This window comes from Canis lupus, chromosome 17 (assembly GCF_003254725.2).
Source record: "Canis lupus dingo isolate Sandy chromosome 17, ASM325472v2, whole genome shotgun sequence".
NCBI lineage: Eukaryota > Metazoa > Chordata > Mammalia > Carnivora > Canidae > Canis > Canis lupus.
In genome coordinates, this window is record NC_064259.1 from 53,869,386 (window position 1) to 53,876,304 (window position 6,919).

At 42.0% G+C, this 6,919-nt stretch overlaps 1 long non-coding RNA gene across 1 annotated transcript; it reads left to right on the top strand.

The window, feature by feature from the left end:
• The first annotated feature begins 1,958 nt into the window (after positions 1–1,958).
• LOC125752098 (uncharacterized) lies at positions 1,959–5,448 on the top strand. Its single transcript, XR_003139529.3, has 3 exons — positions 1,959–2,925; positions 3,664–3,746; positions 5,310–5,448. It is a non-coding gene; the product is annotated as an uncharacterized LOC125752098 (long non-coding RNA).
• The last annotated feature ends 1,471 nt before the right edge of the window (positions 5,449–6,919 follow it).

Genomic DNA, 6,919 nt, shown 5'->3' on the forward strand with positions numbered 1-6,919 from the left:
TAAAGAACCCGAGTCCAACCCAAAGTTAAAAACCAGAATGACTTTGTGAAAAATCAGAATTTTAGAATATCTTAAACAATTTGTTTTAGGTCTCTTTAAGTTTGTAGTGAAACAAATCATTAGGATACATTGTAAAGGGACTCCCAGCCAACAGCCCTTGGTGTGGGATCTGAACCCTCCAGGAGAATTTTACCTTGCATAAGGCTTTCTTCCTTTGGTCACCAGGCTGTCTCCTGTGTTAGCTGGTGTCTGGGGAACACACATGTTTGTTATGATGCAGTCATCCAAATTTAGATTTGAATATTATGTTTCAATTGTGACAGATTGGTTTTTAACGATGTCATTTCAAGGAATTACTAAGTTCCTTTTTTTTTTTTTTTTTAAGTTCCTTTTCAATTGGGCTCATGGATGGGCTGCGGTGGACCAAAGACATGATCACACCCTATGAGCACTAACTGATCGTTTCTCCCCAGGAACCCAGTGCTTGCTACTGCATGCACCTCTGCTGGACCCCGCTGATGAAACCATTGGCCCTCCCTTAGCCAGGCAGGGTAGACTCCTTGCTTGTCAGTTTGCCCAGACAACGCTCCCACCTCCATCCTTGTAGACATGTGCCACACCTTGTCTCTAGTGTTCAGAGCTAGAACTCTCTTTCCTGTGCAGCAGAGACCTCTCTTCTACCACAAAGTCAATGCAGCTTAATCTTCAGGACTCTCATTTGTATCAGCACCTTCCAAGGCCCTGGAGGGTCCTACCAATGTGTTTACATGGTTACCTGTTGTAAAATTTGCAAAAGCGGTACATTTTAATTGCAACGGATTGATAATGCTGCTTCTTTTACTCAGATTCCCACTCTATCACATAACTCTTCAGGTGGGGCAACATTGGAGGGATTTTTGGAATCCAGTTAAGGGGAAGGTAAGTGAAGGATAAGTTTAGGTTGGGCCCAGGAGCACATATTTGTGTAGGTCACAGTCACTTCCGTGTATAGTTCTGTTACTATCATACTATACTCATCCCAGAGAAGGAATGGCTTTCCAGAACACTCCTATCACCCACTGTACTGACATGTCCACTATCTTAGCATGTGGATACAGGGCCTGGGATTATACATGAGCATACCCTGTAGCCCCTCCACCAGGTATATATGAGGAGTGGGAGAGAAATGAAGTTTGAAATTATGAAGTCAGAGATAATATATGGAAAATTCTTCCCAACATCAGATATGGAAAATTGTTAAGTGAATGGTTCAGTTTGACAGCACTGACTCAGACAGGAAGCCCTCTCTCATCAGAAAGATGTGTGATACTGTAGTGTCTACAATTACAAAAAAATCCCCTTCTGTTGCTGTTATTTTTATTTTTTATTTATTTTATTTTTTAAAAGATTTTATTTATTTATTCATGAGACACACACAGAAAGAGAGAGAGAGAGAGAGAGAGGCAGAAACACAGGCAGAGGGAGAAGCAGGCTCCCTCCCTTCAGGGAGCCTGATGCGGGACTCCATCCCAGGACCCAGTGATCACAACCTGAGCTGAAGGCAGACGCTCAACCTCTGAGCCACCCAGGTGCTCCTTGTTGTCTTTTTAAAATGAGAATTTTGGGTTAGGTGAGCTAAAAGTTCCTTTCCATGTTTCTGATTTTAACAGCTAAGTCTTCCTAAGTGAAGGTATTCCATGACTTGCTGTGGAGAACTCAGAAGGATGACATGAATTTTTAATCTGCAAATGGCTGCTGCTAACTTTGTGAAACCTGATTGTTCTCATATGTAGGTTAAACATATCCCTCATGTATTATTTGCATTGTTCAATTATTTAATGCATCCTTTTTTCATAACAGTGCAAAAGTAAACTTTTGCACTGACCCTTCTATATAGTCACAAATTCTGCTTAAGTAAAATCCAAAGCACTGATGCTTTCCTATTAAAACTATACCACCATCTTCATTTTTGTTTATAAATATGATTATATAAATAGTATAACTACATATAATTATATAATAAATCATATAAGCTCTTATATAAATATATTTATAAAGATTATTCATTCTAATTTTTGTGCTATCCTTATATGTGATTCTACTTTATCTCCATCAAATTCTTAGTGGGTACATGGAGCAAGGGACAATTATCTCCATTTAACATGTTTGAAAACTGAGACAGAAAGAGGCAAAATCATTTTACTATTGGCTTTAGTTGACCAGAGACAGAAACAACAGGAATCAGGTCCCCTGATGCCCACTCCCGGTATCAAGGTCAACATATAAAATATATAGAAATAAAAGTCTGGGACAAAGAGGAGGACACTGCTTATCAGTTCCTGGCTTATATTAGCCAAAAGGTGTGTGTTTTCATGACAATCGGAATGTGGGTAGCAGTGGAAAGGCCATGCAATGTGGGCATGGTATTGATCTATTGTTGAGGGGCAGATCTGGAATTCACTTTAAATACTAGAGAAAAGGCAAGTGAGACTAGCCAGTCCTGGAGGTAAGTGAAACATTGCCCTGAACCCCCTGCTGGCCCCAGGGCATAGCTGAATGTGCTGGCCAGGCTACGAGAACCATCAGATAGCTCCAAGTCTGTAGAACAAGATAGCACGTCTGGGCACAGGCTGGCTGGCTGGCATGGGCCCCTCCTTGCCGACGTGTTCTCCACTGGGTGCTTGAGATTAGGCAGTGTGTTCTAGCATTAGAGAGGCCACATGAAGGCGAGGACGTGGGCACTTTCTGCAACTGTGCACCTCACCAGGAGCACCTGCTCAGGGGCCTCTGTTCAAATATTGATGACCAGGAGCTTCATCACAATGGTATACAGCCAGTGCCTCTCTGCTCCACCCTCTCCGTGAAACGGGAGTCCCCACTGAAATGCAGGCCACTAGGGAGACAGCAGTTTCTAAGAGGTGGCCCTCTGAGAGCTCAGCTTGCAAGGTAGGACAGCTCAGGTGTGTGTATGTGCACAAGAGCCTTCGAGATGAGTTTGGTGATTGGTTGTCTTGTAAGAGTTGTCAGCTGTTTCTTTTCATGTCCGTATATATTCGAAACCAAACTCATTCTCATCTTGTGGGTGATACAGAATGCGACCCTGGGCCTGAGCCTATCAGTCCACAAGGCCTGTGGTTACCAGGACTCACACTTTCATGGGGCCTGTCCAACCTAAGTGAATGGTCTCTGTCCTTCACGGCTACCTCAGGCCACTGGGGATGCTTGAAGTTACCCGTGCAATCACAATTTCAGCCATTAACACAAATAAAATCCAAACCTAGTTAAAACAGGAAACTGCAGTATCTAATTGACGATTCTGGCTTCTCAGAGTTTTTTTTCTTTTTTAAGATTTTATTTATTTATTCATGAGAGACACAGAGAGAGAGAGAGAGAGAGAGAGAGACACAGGCAGAGGGAGAAGTAGGCTCCATGCAGGGAGCCCAACATGGGACTCGATCTGGGGTCTCCATGATCAGGCCCTGGACTGAAGGTGGCTCTAAACCGCTGAGCCACCGGGGCTGTCCTTCTCAGAGTTTTTAAGGGAGGAAAACACATCTTGGTTTTATTATCTACCCAGACACTGATGTGTAAGGTCTCTTCCTACCTGACATCTAATAGCACTGGTAAAATTATATTTTTGTGTGTTTTCTGTACATATCTGCCATTCCCTGGCCTTTGTGACAGATCATCGACAGCCATGAGAAAGGAGGACAGGGATGGTGTAGGAAAAGAATCGCATACTTGAAGAACACCATCTGAATGGCGAGGTGTGTACAATGTGTATGTCTGATATCTCCCTACAACCTTAGGAGGGCAATATCTGAATCCCCATTATATAGATGCATATACCGAGGCTCTTACACATTAGATGATCCACTCAAGGTCGCTCAGAGAATGGATACTGGCCTGCTCAACCCCTAAGACCTACCTCCAAGTGCCCAAATCTGTGAGCCGTGTTTATGACAGCTAACAATTTGTCAACTCAACAATTTGTCAAGGACTCTTTGTCCTTCAGCAAATGAAATCCATATGCATATGTGAGGTGCTTAAATGTTCACAAGTCTGATACGCCACCACGTAAAATGTTTGATGTGGCAAAACTGCTGATAAAGGCTGATCTTTGGGACAAGACCTGAAGAACAGGCAGGCCATTATTTTTCTAACTGTTCCTTAACATTAATGGACTTTGGTCAATGTCTCAATATATAGCATCTGGGAATTTAAACCAAAAAACTTCCTCTTCAACTCGATTATAAGGTGATCTTAGTTTTAGCATTCCACTCTGCTCTGTCCTACTACCTTCTTTATCTATAAAATAAGCACGATAAATTGCACTAAAGGTGTAATGAGACCGTATATATTCATGAAAGCTCTCTTCAAAACTATTACTCGGGCCGCTCAGATTTTGCCTAAGAAATAGAAGCAAGATGTAAACTAGACGCACAGTTGATGAATTGCCAACGTTCATTGATTTCTCTCTGTGTGCTGGCATTGTGCTTAGCCTTATGGCCATCATTTTTCCTAATCCTCCCAGCACTACAAAATGAGGTCTAGTGTTTCCCCATTTTGCAGATGAGGAAAACAAGGCACATAAAAGTAAGAAACCTTTCAAGAAAGTGATGGAGTCATGTGAGATTCCATTGCCATCTTGGTATGTTGGCCATCTTGTATCTTCAGTACCTCATATCACCCATATCCAAACATGTCCACAGCAAGTCCTTGAAAACTGCTAGACAATGGGAACTTGGATTGGATCCCAGAACAGATAAGGACATTATAATGGAAAAATAGGTGGAATCCAAATAGTCTATAGGTAGGTTAATAGCATTGCACCAACTTGAATTTCCTGGTTTTGATCAACAACCATAGTTATGTAAGAGAACCTCGAGGAAGCTGGGTGAAGGTTATATGGGGACTCTGTACTACATCTTTGCCACTCTTCTATAAATCTAAAATCATTTCAAAATAAAAAGTTAAAAAGTTTTAAAAATCAAGCATTAGATGACTTTGTGGCATAGTGTTTAAGGCCACCCTTTTGGGGTCAGACAGACCTAAGTTAAAATCCAAATTCCAACTGATTTACTACACATCCTTTGTGATCTTAGGCACATTGGAGTCTGAATCTCATTGTTAAATGGCCATAGTGCAAACAGTCAATAAATGATGGTTGTGTTGCAATAAGTATTATATTCATAATAACAACATGTTATTGCTATAAGAATATGTTAAGAGGAATTGCCCGAACTTTCCTTTTCAAACTTACTCCCACTGTACACATCCCAGCATCCTGATGTGTACCCTATACTGAAGCTACATTGTCTACTCAACAGATATGACTGAGTGTTCTTGCCATTGTTCTGACACTGAGATACAGCAATGAGCAAAACCGACAAGAATTGCTGCTGTAGGGGGGGCACTTGACGGGATGAGCACTGGGTGTTATTCTGTATGTTGGCAAATTGAACACCAATAAAAAATAAATTTATTGTAAAAAAAAAGAATTGCTGCTGTACGCCGCTTACATTCTAGTAGAGATAGGCAATAAATAGTAAGATTCAGAATGCACTGCTTCTCAGAGCCTCCAGACCAGAGGCATCAGCATCACGTGGAAACTTGTTAGAAATGCACATTATCAAGCCCCAGCCCAGACTTACTGCATCAGAGACCTTGGGATAGTGCCCGGCAGTTTCAACAAACTTTCCAGGTGATTCTAGTAACTACTCAGGTTTAAGCACCACTAATATAGCATGTCAGTGACAGTAAATATTTTTTAAAAATTAAAGTAGAAAAAAAAATTAAAGTAGAAAAATTGGGAGGTGTGCCAGGGTGGGGAAGGGGGGTGCAATTTTAAGAAGGCTTGTCAAAAGCCTTACTCTGAAGGTGACATCCGCTCAGAGACATAAAAAAAGATGAGGGAGTGGGCTTCCAGGATATCCAGGGGAGGAGCGTTTTTAGGCAGAAGGAATGGCAAATGCAAAGGCACTGGGGCAGGAACAGGCCTGGAGTGTGCAAAGAACAGCAAGAGGAGGCCAGTGCAGCTGGATTAGGGTGGGCAAAAGGGAGAAAGCAGAAGAGGCGGGAGAGGTCATGGGCTCCAGACTGCATTGGAACTTGTGAGCCATTGCAAAGAGTTTGACCTTTACATATTGGGCTATTAAAACACTTTACCTTTTCCTATTAGGCTAGAGACCCCCATCCTCACCCCCTAGTCCACTGGTTCTGCTTACCCTTCATGTTCTAACCAATCCCTTCTGTTCCTTAGGCTTCCCCATCCATGCTGTCAGAATGAGCTCTCCCATCCCTAACTTCTACAGCCATATTGGTTGATCCCAAGCTATACTGTACCATCAATATGGGATTTGCCTATATTCTGATTGGATTGTGTACACCTGAAGCATAAACTCCAGCCTTTTCCCCCTTTAGTCCCACACCTATCACAATGTCTCTGCTTTGCAATGCTACATAAATATATACTGAATATACTAACTTTCTCTTAAGGCTTCAGGATGGAAACCAACACATTATCGGCACTCAATAAGTATCACAAATGTCGGCAATGATTCTGCAATTCCCCTGTCAGAGGTAATAAGAGAAGGAGCTTATAGATTGATTCTCAAACCACTAAAGCATTTTGGATGCATCTGTGGGACCCACCCAGCATGTGATTTAAACTAGCACAGTCATCCAATATCCACAGCCTCTCTCCCTTGGGCCTAATGGCCTAACTACTGTGTTGACTAAGGCTCTGAATATTACAGAGAGTATTACCAATTTACTCCAGCCTCAGGCCAACATGGACCAAGGTGGGAGGTAGTATGAAAAGAAATTGATTATCGGGATCAATGGAGCTGGGTATGACTTTCTGCTCCACCTTCAGGAGCTCTTCCTTTTCTTTTCTTTTTTTTCTTTTCTTTTCTTTTCTTTTCTTTTTTTCTTTTCT